This window comes from Montipora capricornis, chromosome 13 (assembly GCF_036669925.1).
Source record: "Montipora capricornis isolate CH-2021 chromosome 13, ASM3666992v2, whole genome shotgun sequence".
NCBI lineage: Eukaryota > Metazoa > Cnidaria > Anthozoa > Scleractinia > Acroporidae > Montipora > Montipora capricornis.
Genome location: NC_090895.1, coordinates 1217923 through 1240422, shown reverse-complemented (window position 1 = coordinate 1240422; position 22500 = coordinate 1217923). Strand labels below are relative to the sequence as shown.

At 46.0% G+C, this 22500-nt stretch overlaps 1 protein-coding gene across 1 annotated transcript in view; it reads right to left on the bottom strand.

The window, feature by feature from the left end:
* Positions 1–22500, bottom strand: part of LOC138029626 (uncharacterized) — a 31865-nt gene that overhangs the window by 4330 nt on the left and 5035 nt on the right. The gene's annotated exons all lie outside the window — the stretch shown is intronic.

The following is a 22500-nucleotide window of genomic DNA, read 5'->3' as shown; positions in this document are numbered from 1 at the left end:
AGGTTTAAGGCTATGAAGGGGTTTAGGCTTTCCCATCCCACCCGTGAAAGAATCCCGGGATACTCACGATAGGCCAATTCACTGTCACGATAGCTGCGTTGCCAGCGTGGTTGTCCTGATGGTGTAGTGGTCATCACACCCTACCGGTATTCAGGGGGACGTGGGTTCAAATCCCGCTCAGGGCAATTCTTCATGTTTTTCATTCGCTATAATTAATCAGTTGATTAACGGGATGGGTTTCATTTCTTCATTCTACGGTCTATATAAATAAGCCTGCATCATTAACTTGATCCCTCTGATTAGCTGATGCCTAAGTTGGTGTTTGCCTGTGAATCGTTAGTCGATCCTTAGGTTTAAGGCTATGAAGGGGCTTAGGCTTTCCCATCCCACCCGTGAAAGAATCCCGGGATACTCACGATAGGCCAATTCACTGTCTCGATAGCTGCGTTGCCAGCGTGGTTGTCCTGATGGTGTAGTGGTCATCACACCCTACCGGTATTCAGGGGGACGTGGGTTCAAATCCCGCTCAGGGCAATTCTTCATGTTTTTCATTCGCTATAATTAATCAGTTGATTAACGGGATGGGTTTCATTTCTTCATTCTACGGTCTATATAAATAAGCTTGTATCATTAACTTGATCCCTCTGATTAGCTGATGCCTAAGTTGGTGTTTGCCTGTGAATCGTTAGTCGATCCTTAGGTTTAAGGCTATGAAGGGGTTTAGGCTTTCCCATCCCACCCGTGAAAGAATCCCGGGATACTCACGATAGGCCAATTCACTGTCACGATAGCTGCGTTGCCAGCGTGGTTGTCCTGATGGTGTAGTGGTCATCACACCCTACCGGTATTCAGGGGGACGTGGGTTCAAATCCCGCTCAGGGCAATTCTTCATGTTTTTCATTCGCTATAATTAATCAGTTGATTAACGGGATGGGTTTCATTTCTTCATTCTACGGTCTATATAAATAAGCCTGTATCATTAACTTGATCCCTCTGATTAGCTGATGCCTAAGTTGGTGTTTGCCTGTGAATCGTTAGTCGATCCTTAGGTTTAAGGCTATGAAGGGGTTTAGGCTTTCCCATCCCACCCGTGAAAGAATCCCGGGATACTCACGATAGGCCAATTCACTGTCACGATAGCTGCGTTGCCAGCGTGGTTGTCCTGATGGTGTAGTGGTCATCACACCCTACCGGTATTCAGGGGGACGTGGGTTCAAATCCCGCTCAGGGCAATTCTTCATGTTTTTCATTCGCTATAATTAATCAGTTGATTAACGGGATGGGTTTCATTTCTTCATTCTACGGTCTATATAAATAAGCCTGTATCATTAACTTGATCCCTCTGATTAGCTGATGCCTAAGTTGGTGTTTGCCTGTGAATCGTTAGTCGATCCTTAGGTTTAAGGCTATGAAGGGGTTTAGGCTTTCCCATCCCACCCGTGAAAGAATCCCGGGATACTCACGATAGGCCAATTCACTGTCACGATAGCTGCGTTGCCAGCGTGGTTGTCCTGATGGTGTAGTGGTCATCACACCCTACCGGTATTCAGGGGGACGTGGGTTCAAATCCCGCTCAGGGCAATTCTTCATGTTTTTCATTCGCTATAATTAATCAGTTGATTAACGGGATGGGTTTCATTTCTTCATTCTACGGTATATATATATATATATATATATATATATATATATATATATATATATATATATATATATATATATATATATATATATATGAGTTGCCATAAAGCCATTATGGTAACAACCGGGAGGGCACATTGTATACATATTGTATGTTACGCTCACTGTTCATACAGTTTGAGCACTCTCTGGATTGGGTGGAGAGCCTCATAATAGGTGTTCACTATTGGCATAATGCTTCGCTCACTGCTTGCAGTTTGAGCACTCTTGTGACTCCACAATGCAATCCAACAATGTGTAACCGTACATCCTGTGCCCAAGTTCAGGAGTTGCCATAAAGCCATTATGGTAACAACCGGGAGGACACATTGTATACATATTGTATATATATATATCTATATCTGAGCGAATTTGCTACAAGGTAGCTACTGGAGTTTTTGCTTGAGCACGGGCGCAGCCCGTGTTCAAGCCATTGTGGCCTCTCAAAATTGAGGGGGCTTGCCGTCAAGGCCTGCTTTGCCAAACAGCCCAGGGACAGTTCTAACTGTGAGTTGTGTGTCAAAAGCACAGGGCTGGGGGGTTGCTGCTTTGTGACTTTAACTGCAGTTAGAGTTTGTGGCCTTGTTAAGTCAGACTTAACACTGTAGCTTGTCTTGATTGGCAATTTTTCCTGGACTAGTCTAGGCTTCAATGATAGTTTGCTTTTGATCACCAATTAGAGTGAACCCACACTGTGGTGTGGGTAGGTGATTGTTAGTTGTCTGACCAAAGCACAGGGGTGGGGAGGGTAGCTTTTCTTTTACGTCTGTGACAGTAGCAGAATTGGCTTGTTTTCACAATTTCTGCAGGCACCTTTTGACAAATCCAGTTAGAAATTTATAGTTATCTGTGCGTTTCTCTCCAGAATGGCATTCTGTGAGCCAGGCTGAGTAAATCGAGTGTGATCAGCCGATTTTTGACTGAATTTTAGGCGTTTTGCCCTTGATATCTGAGCGAATTTGCTAAAAGGTAGCTACTGGAGTTTTCGCTTGAGCACGGGCGCAGCCCGTGTTCAAGCCATTGTGGCCTCTCAAAATTGAGGGGGCTTGCCGTCAAGGCCTGCTTTGCCAAACAGCCCAGGGACAGTTCTAACTGTGAGTTGTGTGTCAAAAGCACAGGGCTGGGGGGGTTGCTTCTTTGTGACTTTAACTGCAGTTAGAGTTTGTGGCCTTGTTAAGTCAGACTTAACACTGTAGCTTGTCTTGATTGGCAATTTTTCCTGGACTAGTCTAGGCTTCAATGATAGTTTGCTTTTGATCACCAATTAGAGTGAACCCACACTGTGGTGTGGGTAGGTGATTGTTAGTTGTCTGACCAAAGCACAGGGGTGGGGAGGGTAGCTTTTCTTTTACGTCTGTGACAGTAGCAGAATTGGCTTGAATTCAAAATTTATGCAGGCACCTTTTGACAAAGCCAGTGAGAAATTTATAGTTAACTGTGCGTTTCTCTCCAGAATGGCATTCTGTGAGCCAGGCTGAGTAAATCGAGTGTGATCAGCCGATTTTTGACTGAATTTTATGCGTTTTGCCCTTGATATCTGAGCGAATTTGCTAAAAGGTAGCTACTGGAGTTTTCGCTTGAGCACGCGCGCAGCCCGTGTTCAAGCCATTGTGGCCTCTCAAAATTGAGGGGGCTTGCCGTCAAGGCCTGCTTTGCCAAACAGCCCAGGGACAGTTCTAACTGTTAGTTGTGTGTCAAAAGCACAGGGCTGGGGGGGTTGCTGCTTTGTGACTTTAACTGCAGTTAGAGTTTGTGGCCTTGTTAAGTCAGACTTAACACTGTAGCTTGTCTTGATTGGCAATTTTTCCTGGACTAGTCTAGGCTTCAATGATAGTTTGCTTTTGATCACCAATTAGAGTGAACCCACACTGTGGTGTGGGTAGGTGATTGTTAGTTGTCTGACCAAAGCACAGGGGTGGGGAGGGTAGCTTTTCTTTTACGTCTGTGACAGTAGCAGAATTGGCTTGTTTTCACAATTTCTGCAGGCACCTGTTGACAAATCCAGTTAGAAATTTATAGTTATCTGTGCGTTTCTCTCCAGAATGGCATTCTGTGAGCCAGGCTGAGTAAATCGAGTGTGATCAGCCGATTTTTGACTGAATTTTAGGCGTTTTGCCCTTGATATCTGAGCGAATTTGCTAAAAGGTAGCTACTGGAGTTTTCGCTTGAGCACGGGCGCAGCCCGTGTTCAAGCCATTGTGGCCTCTCAAAATTGAGGGGGCTTGCCGTCAAGGCCTGCTTTGCCAAACAGCCCAGGGACAGTTCTAACTGTGAGTTGTGTGTCAAAAGCACAGGGCTGGGGGGGTTGCTGCTTTGTGACTTTAACTGCAGTTAGAGTTTGTGGCCTTGTTAAGTCAGACTTAACACTGTAGCTTGTCTTGATTGGCAATTTTTCCTGGACTAGTCTAGGCTTCAATGATAGTTTGCTTTTGATCACCAATTAGAGTGAACCCACACTGTGGTGTGGGTAGTTGATTGTTAGTTGTCTGACCAAAGCACAGGGGTTGGGAGGGTAGCTTTTCTTTTACGTCTGTGACAGTAGCAGAATTGGCTTGTTTTCACAATTTCTGCAGGCACCTGTTGACAAATCCAGTTAGAAATTTATAGTTATCTGTGCGTTTCTCTCCAGAATGGCATTCTGTGAGCCAGGCTGAGTAAATCGAGTGTGATCAGCCGATTTTTGACTGAATTTTAGGCGTTTTGCCCTTGATATCTGAGAGAATTTGCTAAAAGGTAGCTACTGGAGTTTTCGCTTGAGCACGGGCGCAGCCCGTGTTCAAGCCATTGTGGCCTCTCAAAATTGAGGGGGCTTGCCGTCAAGGCCTGCTTTGCCAAACAGCCCAGGGACAGTTCTAACTGTGAGTTGTGTGTCAAAAGCACATGGCTGGGGGGGTTGCTGCTTTGTGACTTTAACTGCAGTTAGAGTTTGTGGCCTTGTTAAGTCAGACTTAACACTGTAGCTTGTCTTGATTGGCAATTTTTCCTGGACTAGTCTAGGCTTCAATGATAGTTTGCTTTTGATCACCAATTAGAGTGAACCCACACTGTGGTGTGGGTAGGTGATTGTTAGTTGTCTGACCAAAGCACAGGGGTGGGGAGGGTAGCTTTTCTTTTACGTCTGTGACAGTAGCAGAATTGGCTTGTTTTCACAATTTCTGCAGGCACCTGTTGACAAATCCAGTTAGAAATTTATAGTTATCTGTGCGTTTCTCTCCAGAATGGCATTCTGTGAGCCAGGCTGAGTAAATCGAGTGTGATCAGCCGATTTTTGACTGAATTTTAGGCGTTTTGCCCTTGATATCTGAGCGAATTTGCTAAAAGGTAGCTACTGGAGTTTTCGCTTGAGCACGGGCGCAGCCCGTGTTCAAGCCATTGTGGCCTCTCAAAATTGAGGGGGCTTGCCGTCAAGGCCTGCTTTGCCAAACAGCCCAGGGACAGTTCTAACTGTGAGTTGTGTGTCAAAAGCACAGGGCTGGGGGGGTTGCTGCTTTGTGACTTTAACTGCAGTTAGAGTTTGTGGCCTTGTTAAGTCAGACTTAACACTGTAGCTTGTCTTGATTGGCAATTTTTCCTGGACTAGTCTAGGCTTCAATGATAGTTTGCTATTAATCACAAAATAGAGTGAACCCACACTGTGGTGTGGGTAGGTGATTGTTAGTTGTCTGACCAAAGCACAGGGGTTGGGAGGGTAGCTTTTCTTTTACGTCTGTGACAGTAGCAGAATTGGCTTGTTTTCACAATTTCTGCAGGCACCTTTTGACAAATCCAGTTAGAAATTTATAGTTATCTGTGCGTTTCTCTCCAGAATGGCATTCTGTGAGCCAGGCTGAGTAAATCGAGTGTGATCAGCCGATTTTTGACTGAATTTTAGGCGTTTTGCCCTTGATATCTGAGCGAATTTGCTAAAAGGTAGCTACTGGAGTTTTCGCTTGAGCACGGGCGCAGCCCGTGTTCAAGCCATTGTGGCCTCTCAAAATTGAGGGGGCTTGCCGTCAAGGCCTGCTTTGCCAAACAGCCCAGGGACAGTTCTAACTGTGAGTTGTGTGTCAAAAGCACAGGGCTGGGGGGGTTGCTGCTTTGTGACTTTAACTGCAGTTAGAGTTTGTGGCCTTGTTAAGTCAGACTTAACACTGTAGCTTGTCTTGATTGGCAATTTTTCCTGGACTAGTCTAGGCTTCAATGATAGTTTGCTTTTTATCACCAATTAGAGTGAACCCACACTGTGGTGTGGGTAGGTGATTGTTAGTTGTCTGACCAAAGCACAGGGGTGGGGAGGGTAGCTTTTCTTTTACGTCTGTGACAGTAGCAGAATTGGCTTGTTTTCACAATTTCTGCAGGCACCTTTTGACAAATCCAGTTAGAAATTTATAGTTATCTGTGCGTTTCTCTCCAGAATGGCATTCTGTGAGCCAGGCTGAGTAAATCGAGTGTGATCAGCCGATTTTTGACTGAATTTTAGGCGTTTTGCCCTTGATATCTGAGCGAATTTGCTAAAAGGTAGCTACTGGAGTTTTCGCTTGAGCACGGGCGCAGCCCGTGTTCAAGCCATTGTGGCCTCTCAAAATTGAGGGGGCTTGCCGTCAAGGCCTGCTTTGCCAAAAAGCCCAGGGACAGTTCTAACTGTGAGTTGTGTGTCAAAAGCACAGGGCTGGGGGGGTTGCTGCTTTGTGACTTTAACTGCAGTTAGAGTTTGTGGCCTTGTTAAGTCAGACTTAACACTGTAGCTTGTCTTGATTGGCAATTTTTCCTGGACTAGTCTAGGCTTCAATGATAGTTTGCTTTTGATCACCAATTAGAGTGAACCCACACTGTGGTGTGGGTAGGTGATTGTTAGTTGTCTGACCAAAGCACAGGGGTGGGGAGGGTAGCTTTTCTTTTACGTCTGTGACAGTAGCAGAATTGGCTTGTTTTCACAATTTCTGCAGGCACCTGTTGACAAATCCAGTTAGAAATTTATAGTTATCTGTGCGTTTCTCTCCAGAATGGCATTCTGTGAGCCAGGCTGAGTAAATCGAGTGTGATCAGCCGATTTTTGACTGAATTTTAGGCGTTTTGCCCTTGATATCTGAGCGAATTTGCTAAAAGGTAGCTACTGGAGTTTTCGCTTGAGCACGGGCGCAGCCCGTGTTCAAGCCATTGTGGCCTCTCAAAATTGAGGGGGCTTGCCGTCAAGGCCTGCTTTGCCAAACAGCCCAGGGACAGTTCTAACTGTGAGTTGTGTGTCAAAAGCACAGGGCTGGGGGGGTTGCTGCTTTGTGACTTTAACTGCAGTTAGAGTTTGTGGCCTTGTTAAGTCAGACTTAACACTGTAGCTTGTCTTGATTGGCAATTTTTCCTGGACTAGTCTAGGCTTCAATGATAGTTTGCTTTTGATCACCAATTAGAGTGAACCCACACTGTGGTGTGGGTAGGTGATTGTTAGTTGTCTGACCAAAGCACAGGGGTGGGGAGGGTAGCTTTTCTTTTACGTCTGTGACAGTAGCAGAATTGGCTTGTTTTCACAATTTCTGCAGGCACCTTTTGACAAATCCAGTTAGAAATTTATAGTTATCTGTGCGTTTCTCTCCAGAATGGCATTCTGTGAGCCAGGCTGAGTAAATCGAGTGTGATCAGCCGATTTTTGACTGAATTTTAGGCGTTTTGCCCTTGATATCTGAGCGAATTTGCTAAAAGGTAGCTACTGGAGTTTTCGCTTGAGCACGGGCGCAGCCCGTGTTCAAGCCATTGTGGCCTCTCAAAATTGAGGGGGCTTGCCGTCAAGGCCTGCTTTGCCAAACAGCCCAGGGACAGTTCTAACTGTGAGTTGTGTGTCAAAAGCACAGGGCTGGGGGGGTTGCTGCTTTGTGACTTTAACTGCAGTTAGAGTTTGTGGCCTTGTTAAGTCAGACTTAACACTGTAGCTTGTCTTGATTGGCAATTTTTCCTGGACTAGTCTAGGCTTCAATGATAGTTTGCTTTTGATCACCAATTAGGGTGAACCCACACTGTGGTGTGGGTAGGTGATTGTTAGTTGTCTGACCAAAGCACAGGGGTGGGGAGGGTAGCTTTTCTTTTACGTCTGTGACAGTAGCAGAATTGGCTTGTTTTCACAATTTCTGCAGGCACCTTTTGAGAAGTCCAGTTAGAAATTTATAGTTATCTGTGCGTTTCTCTCCAGAATGGCATTCTGTGAGCCAGGCTGAGTAAATCGAGTGTGATCAGCCGATTTTTGACTGAATTTTAGGCGTTTTGCCCTTGATATCTGAGCGAATTTGCTAAAAGGTAGCTACTGGAGTTTTCGCTTGAGCACGGGCGCAGCCCGTGTTCAAGCCATTGTGGCCTCTCAAAATTGAGGGGGCTTGCCGTCAAGGCCTGCTTTGCCAAACAGCCCAGGGACAGTTCTAACTGTGAGTTGTGTGTCAAAAGCACAGGGCTGGGGGGGGGTTGCTGCGGTGTGACTTTAACTGCAGTTAGAGTTTGTGGCCTTGTTAAGTCAGACTTAACACTGTAGCTTGTCTTGATTGGCAATTTTTCCTGGACTAGTCTAGGCTTCAATGATAGTTTGCTTTTGATCACCAATTAGAGTGAACCCACACTGTGGTGTGGGTAGGTGATTGTTAGTTGTCTGACCAAAGCACAGGGGTGGGGAGGGTAGCTTTTCTTTTACGTCTGTGACAGTAGCAGAATTGGCTTGTTTTCACAATTTCTGCAGGCACCTTTTGACAAATCCAGTTAGAAATTTATAGTTATCTGTGCGTTTCTCTCCAGAATGGCATTCTGTGAGCCAGGCTGAGTAAATCGAGTGTGATCAGCCGATTTTTGACTGAATTTTAGGCGTTTTGCCCTTGATATCTGAGCGAATTTGCTAAAAGGTAGCTACTGGAGTTTTCGCTTGAGCACGGGCGCAGCCCGTGTTCAAGCCATTGTGGCCTCTCAAAATTGAGGGGGCTTGCCGTCAAGGCCTGCTTTGCCAAACAGCCCAGGGACAGTTCTAACTGTGAGTTGTGTGTCAAAAGCACAGGGCTGGGGGGGTTGCTGCTTTGTGACTTTAACTGCAGTTAGAGTTTGTGGCCTTGTTAAGTCAGACTTAACACTGTAGCTTGTCTTGATTGGCAATTTTTCCTGGACTAGTCTAGGCTTCAATGATAGTTTGCTTTTGATCACCAATTAGCGTGAACCCACACTGTGGTGTGGGTAGGTGATTGTTAGTTGTCTGACCAAAGCACAGGGGTGGGGAGGGTAGCTTTTCTTTTACGTCTGTGACAGTAGCAGAATTGGCTTGTTTTCACAATTTCTGCAGGCACCTTTTGAGAAGTCCAGTTAGTAATTTCTAGTTATCTGTGCGTTTCTCTCCAGAATGGCATTCTGTGAGCCAGGCTGAGTAAATCGGGTGTGAATAGCCGATTTTTGACTGAATTTTAGGCGTTTTGCCCTTGATATCTGAGCGAATTTGCTAAAAGGTAGCTACTGGAGTTTTCGCTTGAGCACGGGCGCAGCCCGTGTTCAAGCCATTGTGGCCTCTCAAAATTGAGGGGGCTTGCCGTCAAGGCCTGCTTTGCCAAACAGCCCAGGGACAGTTCTAACTGTGAGTTGTGTGTCAAAAGCACAGGGCTGGGGGGTTGCTGCTTTGTGACTTTAACTGCAGTTAGAGTTTGTGGCCTTGTTAAGTCAGACTTAACACTGTAGCTTGTCTTGATTGGCAATTTTTCCTGGACTAGTCTAGGCTTCAATGATAGTTTGCTTTTGATCACCAATTAGAGTGAACCCACACTGTGGTGTGGGTAGGTGATTGTTAGCTGTCTGACCAAAGCACAGGGGTGGGGAGGGTAGCTTTTCTTTTACGTCTGTGACAGTAGCAGAATTGGCTTGTTTTCACAATTTCTGCAGGCACCTTTTGACAAATCCAGTTAGAAATTTATAGTTATCTGTGCGTTTCTCTCCAGAATGGCATTCTGTGAGCCAGGCTGAGTAAATCGAGTGTGATAAGCCGATTTTTGACTGAATTTTAGGCGTTTTGCCCTTGATATCTGAGCGAATTTGCTAAAAGGTAGCTACTGGAGTTTTCGCTTGAGCACGGGCGCAGCCCGTGTTCAAGCCATTGTGGCCTCTCAAAATTGAGGGGGCTTGCCGTCAAGGCCTGCTTTGCCAAACAGCCCAGGGACAGTTCTAACTGTGAGTTGTGTGTCAAAAGCACAGGGCTGGGGGGGTTGCTGCTTTGTGACTTTAACTGCAGTTAGAGTTTGTGGCCTTGTTAAGTCAGACTTAACACTGTAGCTTGTCTTGATTGGCAATTTTTCCTGGACTAGTCTAGGTTTCAATGATAGTTTGCTTTTGATCACCAATTAGAGTGAACCCACACTGTGGTGTGGGTAGGTGATTGTTAGTTGTCTGACCAAAGCACAGGGGTGGGGAGGGTAGCTTTTCTTTTACGTCTGTGACAGTAGCAGAATTGGCTTGTTTTCACAATTTCTGCAGGCACCTTTTGACAAATCCAGTTAGAAATTTATAGTTATCTGTGCGTTTCTCTCCAGAATGGCATTCTGTGAGCCAGGCTGAGTAAATCGAGTGTGATCAGCCGATTTTTGACTGAATTTTAGGCGTTTTGCCCTTGATATCTGAGCGAATTTGCTAAAAGGTAGCTACTGGAGTTTTCGCTTGAGCACGGGCGCAGCCCGTGTTCAATCCATTGTGGCCTCTCAAAATTGAGGGGGCTTGCCGTCAAGGCCTGCTTTGCCAAACAGCCCAGGGACAGTTCTAACTGTGAGTTGTGTGTCAAAAGCACATGGCTGGGGGGGTTGCTGCTTTGTGACTTTAACTGCAGTTAGAGTTTGTGGCCTTGTTAAGTCAGACTTAACACTGTAGCTTGTCTTGATTGGCAATTTTTCCTGGACTAGTCTAGGCTTCAATGATAGTTTGCTTTTGATCACCAATTAGAGTGAACCCACACTGTGGTGTGGGTAGGTGATTGTTAGTTGTCTGACCAAAGCACAGGGGTGGGGAGGGTAGCTTTTCTTTTACGTCTGTGACAGTAGCAGAATTGGCTTGTTTTCACAATTTCTGCAGGCACCTTTTGACAAATCCAGTTAGAAATTTATAGTTATCTGTGCGTTTCTCTCCAGAATGGCATTCTGTGAGCCAGGCTGAGTAAATCGAGTGTGATCAGCCGATTTTTGACTGAATTTTAGGCGTTTTGCCCTTGATATCTGAGCGAATTTGCTAAAAGGTAGCTACTGGAGTTTTCGCTTGAGCACGGGCGCAGCCCGTGTTCAAGCCATTGTGGCCTCTCAAAATTGAGGGGGCTTGCCGTCAAGGCCTGCTTTGCCAAACAGCCCAGGGACAGTTCTAACTGTGAGTTGTGTGTCAAAAGCACATGGCTGGGGGGGTTGCTGCTTTGTGACTTTAACTGCAGTTAGAGTTTGTGGCCTTGTTAAGTCAGACTTAACACTGTAGCTTGTCTTGATTGGCAATTTTTCCTGGACTAGTCTAGGCTTCAATGATAGTTTGCTTTTGATCACCAATTAGAGTGAACCCACACTGTGGTGTGGGTAGGTGATTGTTAGTTGTCTGACCAAAGCACAGGGGTGGGGAGGGTAGCTTTTCTTTTACGTCTGTGACAGTAGCAGAATTGGCTTGTTTTCACAATTTCTGCAGGCACCTTTTGACAAATCCAGTTAGAAATTTATAGTTATCTGTGCGTTTCTCTCCAGAATGGCATTCTGTGAGCCAGGCTGAGTAAATCGAGTGTGATCAGCCGATTTTTGACTGAATTTTAGGCGTTTTGCCCTTGATATCTGAGCGAATTTGCTAAAAGGTAGCTACTGGAGTTTTCGCTTGAGCACGGGCGCAGCCCGTGTTCAAACCATTGTGGCCTCTCAAAATTGAGGGGGCTTGCCGTCAAGGCCTGCTTTGCAAAACAGCCCAGGGACAGTTCTAACTGTAAGTTGAGTGTCAAAAGCACATGGCTGGGGGGGTTGCTGCTTTGTGACTTTAACTGCAGTTAGAGTTTGTGGCCTTGTTAAGTCAGACTTAACACTGTAGCTTGTCTTGATTGGCAATTTTTCCTGGACTAGTCTAGGCTTCAATGATAGTTTGCTTTTGATCACCAATTAGAGTGAACCCACACTGTGGTGTGGGTAGGTGATTGTTAGTTGTCTGACCAAAGCACAGGGGTGGGGAGGGTAGCTTTTCTTTTACGTCTGTGACAGTAGCAGAATTGGCTTGTTTTCACAATTTCTGCAGGCACCTTTTGACAAATCCAGTTAGAAATTTATAGTTATCTGTGCGTTTCTCTCCAGAATGGCATTCTGTGAGCCAGGCTGAGTAAATCGAGTGTGATCAGCCGATTTTTGACTGAATTTTAGGCGTTTGGCCCTTGATATCTGAGCGAATTTGCTAAAAGGTAGCTACTGGAGTTTTCGCTTGAGCACGGGCGCAGCCCGTGTTCAAGCCATTGTGGCCTCTCAAAATTGAGGGGGCTTGCCGTCAAGGCCTGCTTTGCCAAACAGCCCAGGGACAGTTCTAACTGTGAGTTGTGTGTCAAAAGCACAGGGCTGGGGGGGTTGCTGCTTTGTGACTTTAACTGCAGTTAGAGTTTGTGGCCTTGTTAAGTCAGACTTAACACTGTAGCTTGTCTTGATTGGCAATTTTTCCTGGACTAGTCTAGGCTTCAATGATAGTTTGCTTTTGATCACCAATTAGAGTGAACCCACACTGTGGTGTGGGTAGGTGATTGTTAGTTGTCTGACCAAAGCACAGGGGTGGGGAGGGTAGCTTTTCTTTTACGTCTGTGACAGTAGCAGAATTGGCTTGTTTTCACAATTTCTGCAGGCACCTTTTGACAAATCCAGTTAGAAATTTATAGTTATCTGTGCGTTTCTCTCCAGAATGGCATTCTGTGAGCCAGGCTGAGTAAATCGAGTGTGATCAGCCGATTTTTGACTGAATTTTAGGCGTTTTGCCCTTGATATCTGAGCGAATTTGCTAAAAGGTAGCTACTGGAGTTTTCGCTTGAGCACGGGCGCAGCCCGTGTTCAAACCATTGTGGCCTCTCAAAATTGAGGGGGCTTGCCGTCAAGGCCTGCTTTGCCAAACAGCCCAGGGACAGTTCTAACTGTGAGTTGTGTGTCAAAAGCACATGGCTGGGGGGGTTGCTGCTTTGTGACTTTAACTGCAGTTAGAGTTTGTGGCCTTGTTAAGTCAGACTTAACACTGTAGCTTGTCTTGATTGGCAATTTTTCCTGGACTAGTCTAGGCTTCAATGATAGTTTGCTTTTGATCACCAATTAGAGTGAACCCACACTGTGGTGTGGGTAGGTGATTGTTAGTTGTCTGACCAAAGCACAGGGGTGGGGAGGGTAGCTTTTCTTTTACGTCTGTGACAGTAGCAGAATTGGCTTGTTTTCACAATTTCTGCAGGCACCTGTTGACAAATCCAGTTAGAAATTTATAGTTATCTGTGCGTTTCTCTCCAGAATGGCATTCTGTGAGCCAGGCTGAGTAAATCGAGTGTGATCAGCCGATTTTTGACTGAATTTTAGGCGTTTTGCCCTTGATATCTGAGCGAATTTGCTAAAAGGTAGCTACTGGAGTTTTCGCTTGAGCACGGGCGCAGCCCGTGTTCAAACCATTGTGGCCTCTCAAAATTGAGGGGGCTTGCCGTCAAGGCCTGCTTTGCCAAACAGCCCAGGGACAGTTCTAACTGTGAGTTGTGTGTCAAAAGCACATGGCTGGGGGGGTTGCTGCTTTGTGACTTTAACTGCAGTTAGAGTTTGTGGCCTTGTTAAGTCAGACTTAACACTGTAGCTTGTCTTGATTGGCAATTTTTCCTGGACTAGTCTAGGCTTCAATGATAGTTTGCTTTTGATCACCAATTAGAGTGAACCCACACTGTGGTGTGGGTAGGTGATTGTTAGTTGTCTGACCAAAGCACAGGGGTGGGGAGGGTAGCTTTTCTTTTACGTCTGTGACAGTAGCAGAATTGGCTTGTTTTCACAATTTCTGCAGGCACCTTTTGACAAATCCAGTTAGAAATTTATAGTTATCTGTGCGTTTCTCTCCAGAATGGCATTCTGTGAGCCAGGCTGAGTAAATCGAGTGTGATCAGCCGATTTTTGACTGAATTTTAGGCGTTTTGCCCTTGATATCTGAGCGAATTTGCTAAAAGGTAGCTACTGGAGTTTTCGCTTGAGCACGGGCGCAGCCCGTGTTCAAGCCATTGTGGCCTCTCAAAATTGAGGGGGCTTGCCGTCAAGGCCTGCTTTGCCAAACAGCCCAGGGACAGTTCTAACTGTGAGTTGTGTGTCAAAAGCACAGGGCTGGGGGGGTTGCTGCTTTGTGACTTTAACTGCAGTTAGAGTTTGTGGCCTTGTTAAGTCAGACTTAACACTGTAGCTTGTCTTGATTGGCAATTTTTCCTGGACTAGTCTAGGCTTCAATGATAGTTTGCTTTTGATCACCAATTAGAGTGAACCCACACTGTGGTGTGGGTAGGTGATTGTTAGTTGTCTGACCAAAGCACAGGGGTGGGGAGGGTAGCTTTTCTTTTACGTCTGTGACAGTAGCAGAATTGGCTCGTTTTCACAATTTCTGCAGGCACCTTTTGACAAATCCAGTTAGAAATTTATAGTTATCTGTGCGTTTCTCTCCAGAATGGCATTCTGTGAGCCAGGCTGAGTAAATCGAGTGTGATCAGCCGATTTTTGACTGAATTTTAGGCGTTTTGCCCTTGATATCTGAGCGAATTTGCTAAAAGGTAGCTACTGGAGTTTTCGCTTGAGCACGGGCGCAGCCCGTGTTCAAGCCATTGTGGCCTCTCAAAATTGAGGGGGCTTGCCGTCAAGGCCTGCTTTGCCAAACAGCCCAGGGACAGTTCTAACTGTGAGTTGTGTGTCAAAAGCACAGGGCTGGGGGGGTTGCTGCTTTGAGACTTTAACTGCAGTTAGAGTTTGTGGCCTTGTTAAGTCAGACTTAACACTGTAGCTTGTCTTGATTGGCAATTTTTCCTGGACTAGTCTAGGCTTCAATGATAGTTTGCTTTTGATCACCAATTAGAGTGAACCCACACTGTGGTGTGGGTAGGTGATTGTTAGTTGTCTGACCAAAGCACAGGGGTGGGGAGGGTAGCTTTTCTTTTACGTCTGTGACAGTAGCAGAATTGGCTAGTTTTCACAATTTCTGCAGGCACCTTTTGACAAATCCAGTTAGAAATTTATAGTTATCTGTGCGTTTCTCTCCAGAATGGCATTCTGTGAGCCAGGCTGAGTAAATCGAGTGTGATCAGCCGATTTTTGACTGAATTTTAGGCGTTTTGCCCTTGATATCTGAGCGAATTTGCTAAAAGGTAGCTACTGGAGTTTTCGCTTGAGCACGGGCGCAGCCCGTGTTCAAGCCATTGTGGCCTCTCAAAATTGAGGGGGCTTGCCGTCAAGGCCTGCTTTGCCAAACAGCCCAGGGACAGTTCTAACTGTGAGTTGTGTGTCAAAAGCACAGGGCTGGGGGGGTTGCTGCTTTGAGACTTTAACTGCAGTTAGAGTTTGTGGCCTTGTTAAGTCAGACTTAACACTGTAGCATGTCTTGATTGGCAATTTTTCCTGGACTAGTCTAGGCTTCAATGATAGTTTGCTTTTGATCACCAATTAGAGTGAACCCACACTGTGGTGTGGGTAGGTGATTATTAGTTGTCTGACCAAAGCACAGGGGTGGGGAGGGTGGCTTTTCTTTAATTCTGTGACAGTAGCAGAATTGGCTTGTTTTCACAATTTCTGCAGGCACCTTTTGACAAATCCAGTTAGAAATTTATAGTTATCTGTGCGTTTCTCTCCAGAATGGCATTCTGTGAGCCAGGCTGAGTAAATCGAGTGTGATCAGCCGATTTTTGACTGAATTTTAGGCGTTTGGCCCTTGATATCTGAGCGAATTTGCTAAAAGGTAGCTACTGGAGTTTTCGCTTGAGCACGGGCGCAGCCCGTGTTCAAGCCATTGTGGCCTCTCAAAATTGAGGGGGCTTGCCGTCAAGGCCTGCTTTGCCAAACAGCCCAGGGACAGTTCTAACTGTGAGTTGTGTGTCAAAAGCACAGGGCTGGGGGGGTTGCTGCTTTGGGACTTTAACTGCAGTTAGAGTTTGTGGCCTTTTTATGTCAGACTTAACACTGTAGCTTGTCTTGATTGGCAATTTTTCCTGGACTAGTCTAGGCTTCAATGATAGTTTGCTTTTGATCACCAATTAGAGTGAACCCACACTGTGGTGTGGGTAGGTGATTGTTAGCTGTCTGACCAAAGCACAGGGGTGGGGAGGGTAGCTTTTCTTTAAGTCTGTGACAGTAGCAGAATTGGCTTGTTTACACAATTTCTGCAGGCACCTTTTGACAAATCCAGTTAGAAATTTATAGTTATCGGTGCGTTTCTCTCCAGAATGGCATTCTGTGAGCCAGGCTGAGTAAATCGAGTGTGATCAGCCGATTTTTGACTGAATTTTAGGCGTTTGGCCCTTGATATCTGAGCGAATTTGCTAAAAGGTAGCTACTGGAGTTTTCGCTTGAGCACGGGCGCAGCCCGTGTTCAAGCCATTGTGGCCTCTCAAAATTGAGGGGGCTTGCCGTCAAGGCCTGCTTTGCCAAACAGCCCAGGGACAGTTCTAACTGTGAGTTGTGTGTCAAAAGCACAGGGCTGGGGGGGTTGCTGCTTTGAGACTTTAACTGCAGTTAGAGTTTGTGGCCTTGTTAAGTCAGACTTTACACTGTAGCATGTCTTCATTGGCAATTTTTCCTGGACTAGTCTAGGCTTCAATGATAGTTTGCTTTTGATCACCAATTAGAGTGAACCCACACTGTGGTGTGGGTAGGTGATTGTTGGTTGTCTGACCAAAGCACAGGGGTGGGGAGGGTGGCTTTTCTTTAAGTCTGTGACAGTAGCAGAATTGGCTTGTTTACACAATATCTGCAGGCACCTTTTGACAAATACAGGTAGAAATTTATATTTATCGGTGCGTTTCTCTCCAGAATGGCATTCTGTGAGCCAGGCTGAGTAAATCGAGTGTGATCAGCCGATTTTTGACTGAATTTTAGGCGTTATGCCCTTGATATCTGAGCGAATTTGCTAAAAGGTAGCTACTGGAGTTTTCGCTTGAGCACGGGCGCAGCCCGTGTTCAAGCCATTGTGGCCTCTCAAAATTGAGGGGGCTTGCCGTCAAGGCCTGCTTTGCCAAACAGCCCAGGGACAGTTCTAACTGTGAGTTGTGTGTCAAAAGCACAGGGCTGGGGGGGTTGCTGCTTTGGCACTTTAACTGCAGTTAGAGTTTGTGGCCTTGTTAAGTCAGACTTTACACTGTAGCATGTCTTCATTGGCAATTTTTCCTGGACTAGTCTAGGCTTCAATGATAGTTTGCTTTTGATCACCAATTAGAGTGAACCCACACTGTGGTGTGGGTAGGTGATTGTTGGTTGTCTGACCAAAGCACAGGGGTGGGGAGGGTGGCTTTTCTTTAAGTCTGTGACAGTAGCAGAATTGGCTTGTTTACACAATTTCTGCAGGCACCTTTTGACAAATCCAGTTAGAAATTTATAGTTATCGGTGCGTTCTCTCCAGAATGGCATTCTGTGAGCCAGGCTGAGTAAATCGAGTGTGAACAGACGATTTTTTGACTGAATTTTAGGCGTTTGGCCCTTGATATCTGAGCGAATTTGCTAAAAGGTAGCTACTGGAGTTTTCGCTTGAGCACGGGCGCAGCCCGTGTTCAAGCCATTGTGGCCTCTCAAAATTGAGGGGGCTTGCCGTCAAGGCCTGCTTTGCCAAACAGCCCAGGGACAGTTCTAACTGTGAGTTGTGTGTCAAAAGCACAGGGCTGGGGGGGTTGCTGCTTTGGCACTTTAACTGCAGTTAGAGTTTGTGGCCTTGTTAAGTCAGACTTTACACTGTAGCATGTCTTCATTGGCAATTTTTCCTGGACTAGTCTAGGCTTCAATGATAGTTTGCTTTTGATCACCAATTAGAGTGAACCCACACTGTGGTGTGGGTAGGTGATTGTTGGTTGTCTGACCAAAGCACAGGGGTGGGGAGGGTGGCTTTTCTTTAAGTCTGTGACAGTAGCAGAATTGGCTTGTTTTCACAATTTCTGCAGGCACCTTTTGACAAATCCAGTTAGAAATTTATAGTTATCGGTGCGTTTCTCTCCAGAATGGCATTCTGTGAGCCAGGCTGAGTAAATCGAGTGTGATCAGCCGATTTTTGACTGAATTTTAGGCGTTTTGCCCTTGATATCTGAGCGAATTTGCTAAAAGGTAGCTACTGGAGTTTTCGCTTGAGCACGGGCGCAGCCCGTGTTCAAGCCATTGTGGCCTCTCAAAATTGAGGGGGCTTGCCGTCAAGGCCTGCTTTGCCAAACAGCCCAGGGACAGTTCTAACTGTGAGTTGTGTGTCAAAAGCACAGGGCTGGGGGGGTTGCTGCTTTGGCACTTTAACTGCAGTTAGAGTTTGTGGCCTTGTTAAGTCAGACTTTACACTGTAGCATGTCTTGATTGGCAATTTTTCCTGGACTAGTCTAGGCTTCAATGATAGTTTGCTTTTGATCACCAATTAGAGTGAACCCACACTGTGGTGTGGGTAGGTGATTGTTGGTTGTCTGACCAAAGCACAGGGGTGGGGAGGGTGGCTTTTCTTTAAGTCTGTGACAGTAGCAGAATTGGCTTGTTTACACAATTTCTGCAGGCACCTTTTGACAAATCCAGTTAGAAATTTATAGTTATCGGTGCGTTTCTCTCCAGAATGGCATTCTGTGAGCCAGGCTGAGTAAATCGAGTGTGATCAGCCGATTTTTGACTGAATTTTAGGCGTTTGGCCCTTGATATCTGAGCGAATTTGCTAAAAGGTAGCTACTGGAGTTTTCGCTTGAGCACGGGCGCAGCCCGTGTTCAAGCCATTGTGGCCTCTCAAAATTGAGGGGGCTTGCCGTCAAGGCCTGCTTTGCCAAACAGCCCAGGGACAGTTCTAACTGTGAGTTGTGTGTCAAAAGCACAGGGCTGGGGGGGTTGCTGCTTTTTGACTTTAACTGCAGTTAGAGTTTGTGGCCTTGTTAAGTCAGACTTTACACTGTAGCATGTCTTCATTGGCAATTTTTCCTGGACTAGTCTAGGCTTCAATGATAGTTTGCTTTTGATCACCAATTAGAGTGAACCCACACTGTGGTGTGGGTAGGTGATTGTTGGTTGTCTGACCAAAGCACAGGGGTGGGGAGGGTGGCTTTTCTTTAAGTCTGTGACAGTAGCAGAATTGGCTTGTTTACACAATTTCTGCAGGCACCTTTTGACAAATCCAGTTAGAAATTTATAGTTATCGGTGCGTTTCTCTCCAGAATGGCATTCTGTGAGCCAGGCTGAGTAAATCGAGTGTGATCAGCCGATTTTTGACTGAATTTTAGGCGTTTGGCCCTTGATATCTGAGCGAATTTGCTAAAAGGTAGCTACTGGAGTTTTCGCTTGAGCACGGGCGCAGCCCGTGTTCAAGCCATTGTGGCCTCTCAAAATTGAGGGGGCTTGCCGTCAAGGCCTGCTTTGCCAAACAGCCCAGGGACAGTTCTAACTGTGAGTTGTGTGTCAAAAGCACAGGGCTGGGGGGGTTGCTGCTTTGGCACTTTAACTGCAGTTAGAGTTTGTGGCCTTGTTAAGTCAGACTTTACACTGTAGCATGTCTTCATTGGCAATTTTTCCTGGACTAGTCTAGGCTTCAATGATAGTTTGCTTTTGATCACCAATTAGAGTGAACCCACACTGTGGTGTGGGTAGGTGATTGTTGGTTGTCTGACCAAAGCACAGGGGTGGGGAGGGTGGCTTTTCTTTAAGTCTGTGACAGTAGCAGAATTGGCTTGTTTACACAATTTCTGCAGGCACCTTTTGACAAATCCAGTTAGAAATTTATAGTTATCGGTGCGTTTCTCTCCAGAATGGCATTCTGTGAGCCAGGCTGAGTAAATCGAGTGTGATCAGCCGATTTTTGACTGAATTTTAGGCGTTTGGCCCTTGATATCTGAGCGAATTTGCTAAAAGGTAGCTACTGGAGTTTTCGCTTGAGCACGGGCGCAGCCCGTGTTCAAGCCATTGTGGCCTCTCAAAATTGAGGGGGCTTGCCGTCAAGGCCTGCTTTGCCAAACAGCCCAGGGACAGTTCTAACTGTGAGTTGTGTGTCAAAAGCACAGGGCTGGGGGGGTTGCTGCTTTGGCACTTTAACTGCAGTTAGAGTTTGTGGCCTTGTTAAGTCAGACTTTACACTGTAGCATGTCTTCATTGGCAATTTTTCCTGGACTAGTCTAGGCTTCAATGATAGTTTGCTTTTGATCAACAATTAGAGTGAACCCACACTGTGGTGTGGGTAGGTGATTGTTGGTTGTCTGACCAAAGCACAGGGGTGGGGAGGGTGGCTTTTCTTTAAGTCTGTGACAGTAGCAGAATTGGCTTGTTTTCACAATTTCTGCAGGCACCTTTTGACAAATCCAGTTAGAAATTTATAGTTATCGGTGCGTTTCTCTCCAGAATGGCATTCTGTGAGCCAGGCTGAGTAAATCGAGTGTGATCAGCCGATTTTTGACTGAATTTTAGGCGTTTGGCCCTTGATATCTGAGCGAATTTGCTAAAAGGTAGCTACTGGAGTTTTCGCTTGAGCACGGGCGCAGCCCGTGTTCAAGCCATTGTGGCCTCTCAAAATTGAGGGGGCTTGCCGTCAAGGCCTGCTTTGCCAAACAGCCCAGGGACAGTTCTAACTGTGAGTTGTGTGTCAAAAGCACAGGGCTGGGGGGGGTTGCTGCTTTGGCACTTTAACTGCAGTTAGAGTTTGTGGCCTTGTTAAGTCAGACTTTACACTGTAGCATGTCTTCATTGGCAATTTTTCCTGGACTAGTCTAGGCTTCAATGATAGTTTGCTTTTGATCACCAATTAGAGTGAACCCACACTGTGGTGTGGGTAGGTGATTGTTGGTTGTCTGACCAAAGCACAGGGGTGGGGAGGGTGGCTTTTCTTTAAGTCTGTGACAGTAGCAGAATTGGCTTGTTTACACAATTTCTGCAGGCACCTTTTGACAAATCCAGTTAGAAATTTATAGTTATCGGTGCGTTTCTCTCCAGAATGGCATTCTGTGAGCCAGGCTGAGTAAATCGAGTGTGATCAGCCGATTTTTGACTGAATTTTAGGCGTTTGGGCCTTGATATCTGAGCGAATTTGCTAAAAGGTAGCTACTGGAGTTTTCGCTTGAGCACGGGCGCAGCCCGTGTTCAAGCCATTGTGGCCTCTCAAAATTGAGGGGGCTTGCCGTCAAGGCCTGCTTTGCCAAACAGCCCAGGGACAGTTCTAACTGTGAGTTGTGTGTCAAAAGCACAGGGCTGGGGGGGTTGCTGCTTTGGCACTTTAACTGCAGTTAGAGTTTGTGGCCTTGTTAAGTCAGACTTTACACTGTAGCATGTCTTCATTGGCAATTTTTCCTGGACTAGTCTAGGCTTCAATGATAGTTTGCTTTTGATCACCAATTAGAGTGAACCCACACTGTGGTGTGGGTAGGTGATTGTTGGTTGTCTGACCAAAGCACAGGGGTGGGGAGGGTGGCTTTTCTTTAAGTCTGTGACAGTAGCAGAATTGGCTTGTTTACACAATTTCTGCAGGCACCTTTGACAAATCCAGTTAGAAATTTATAGTTATCGGTGCGTTTCTCTCCAGAATGGCATTCTGTGAGCCAGGCTGAGTAAATCGAGTGTGATCAGCCGATTTTTGACTGAATTTTAGGCGTCGTTTGGCCCTTGATATCTGAGCGAATTTGCTAAAAGGTAGCTACTGGAGTTTTCGCTTGAGCACGGGCGCAGCCCGTGTTCAAGCCATTGTGGCCTCTCAAAATTGAGGGGGCTTGCCGTCAAGGCCTGCTTTGCCAAACAGCCCAGGGACAGTTCTAACTGTGAGTTGTGTGTCAAAAGCACAGGGCTGGGGGGTTTGCTGCTTTGGCACTTTAACTGCAGTTAGAGTTTGTGGCCTGTTAAGTCAGACTTTACACTGTAGCTGTCTTCATTGGCAATTTTTCTGGACTAGTCTAGGCTTCAATGATAGTTTGCTTTTGATCACCAATTAGAGTGAACCACACTGTGGTGTGGGTAGGTGATTGTTGGTTGTCTGACCAAAGCACAGGGGTGGGGAGGGTGGCTTTTCTTTAAGTCTGTGACAGTAGCAGAATTGGCTTGTTTCACAATTTCTGCAGGCACCTTTTGACAAATCCAGTTAGAAATTTATAGTTATCGGTGCGTTTCTCTCCAGAATGGCATTCTGTGAGCCAGGCTGAGTAAATCGAGTGTGATCAGCCGATTTTTGACTGAATTTTAGGCGTTTTGCCCTTGATATCTGAGCGAATTTGCTAAAAGGTAGCTACTGGAGTTTTCGCTTGAGCACGGGCGCAGCCCGTGTTCAAGCCATTGTGGCCTCTCAAAATGGAGGGGCTTGCCGTCAAGGCCTGCTTTGCCAAACAGCCCAGGGACAGTTCTAACTGTGAGTTGTGTGTCAAAAGCACAGGGCTGGGGGGGGTTGCTGCTTTGGCACTTTAACTGCAGTTAGAGTTTGTGGCCTTGTTAAGTCAGACTTTACACTGTAGCATGTCTTCATTGGCAATTTTTCCTGGACTAGTCTAGGCTTCAATGATAGTTTGCTTTTGATCACCAATTAGAGTGAACCCACACTGTGGGTTGGGTAGGTGATTGTTAGTTGTCTGACCAAAGGCACAGGGGTGGGGAGGGGATGGCTTTTCCTTAAGTCTGTGACAAGTAGTAGGCAGAATTGGCTTGGTTTCACAATTTCTGCAGGCACCTTTTGACAAATCCAGTTAGAAAT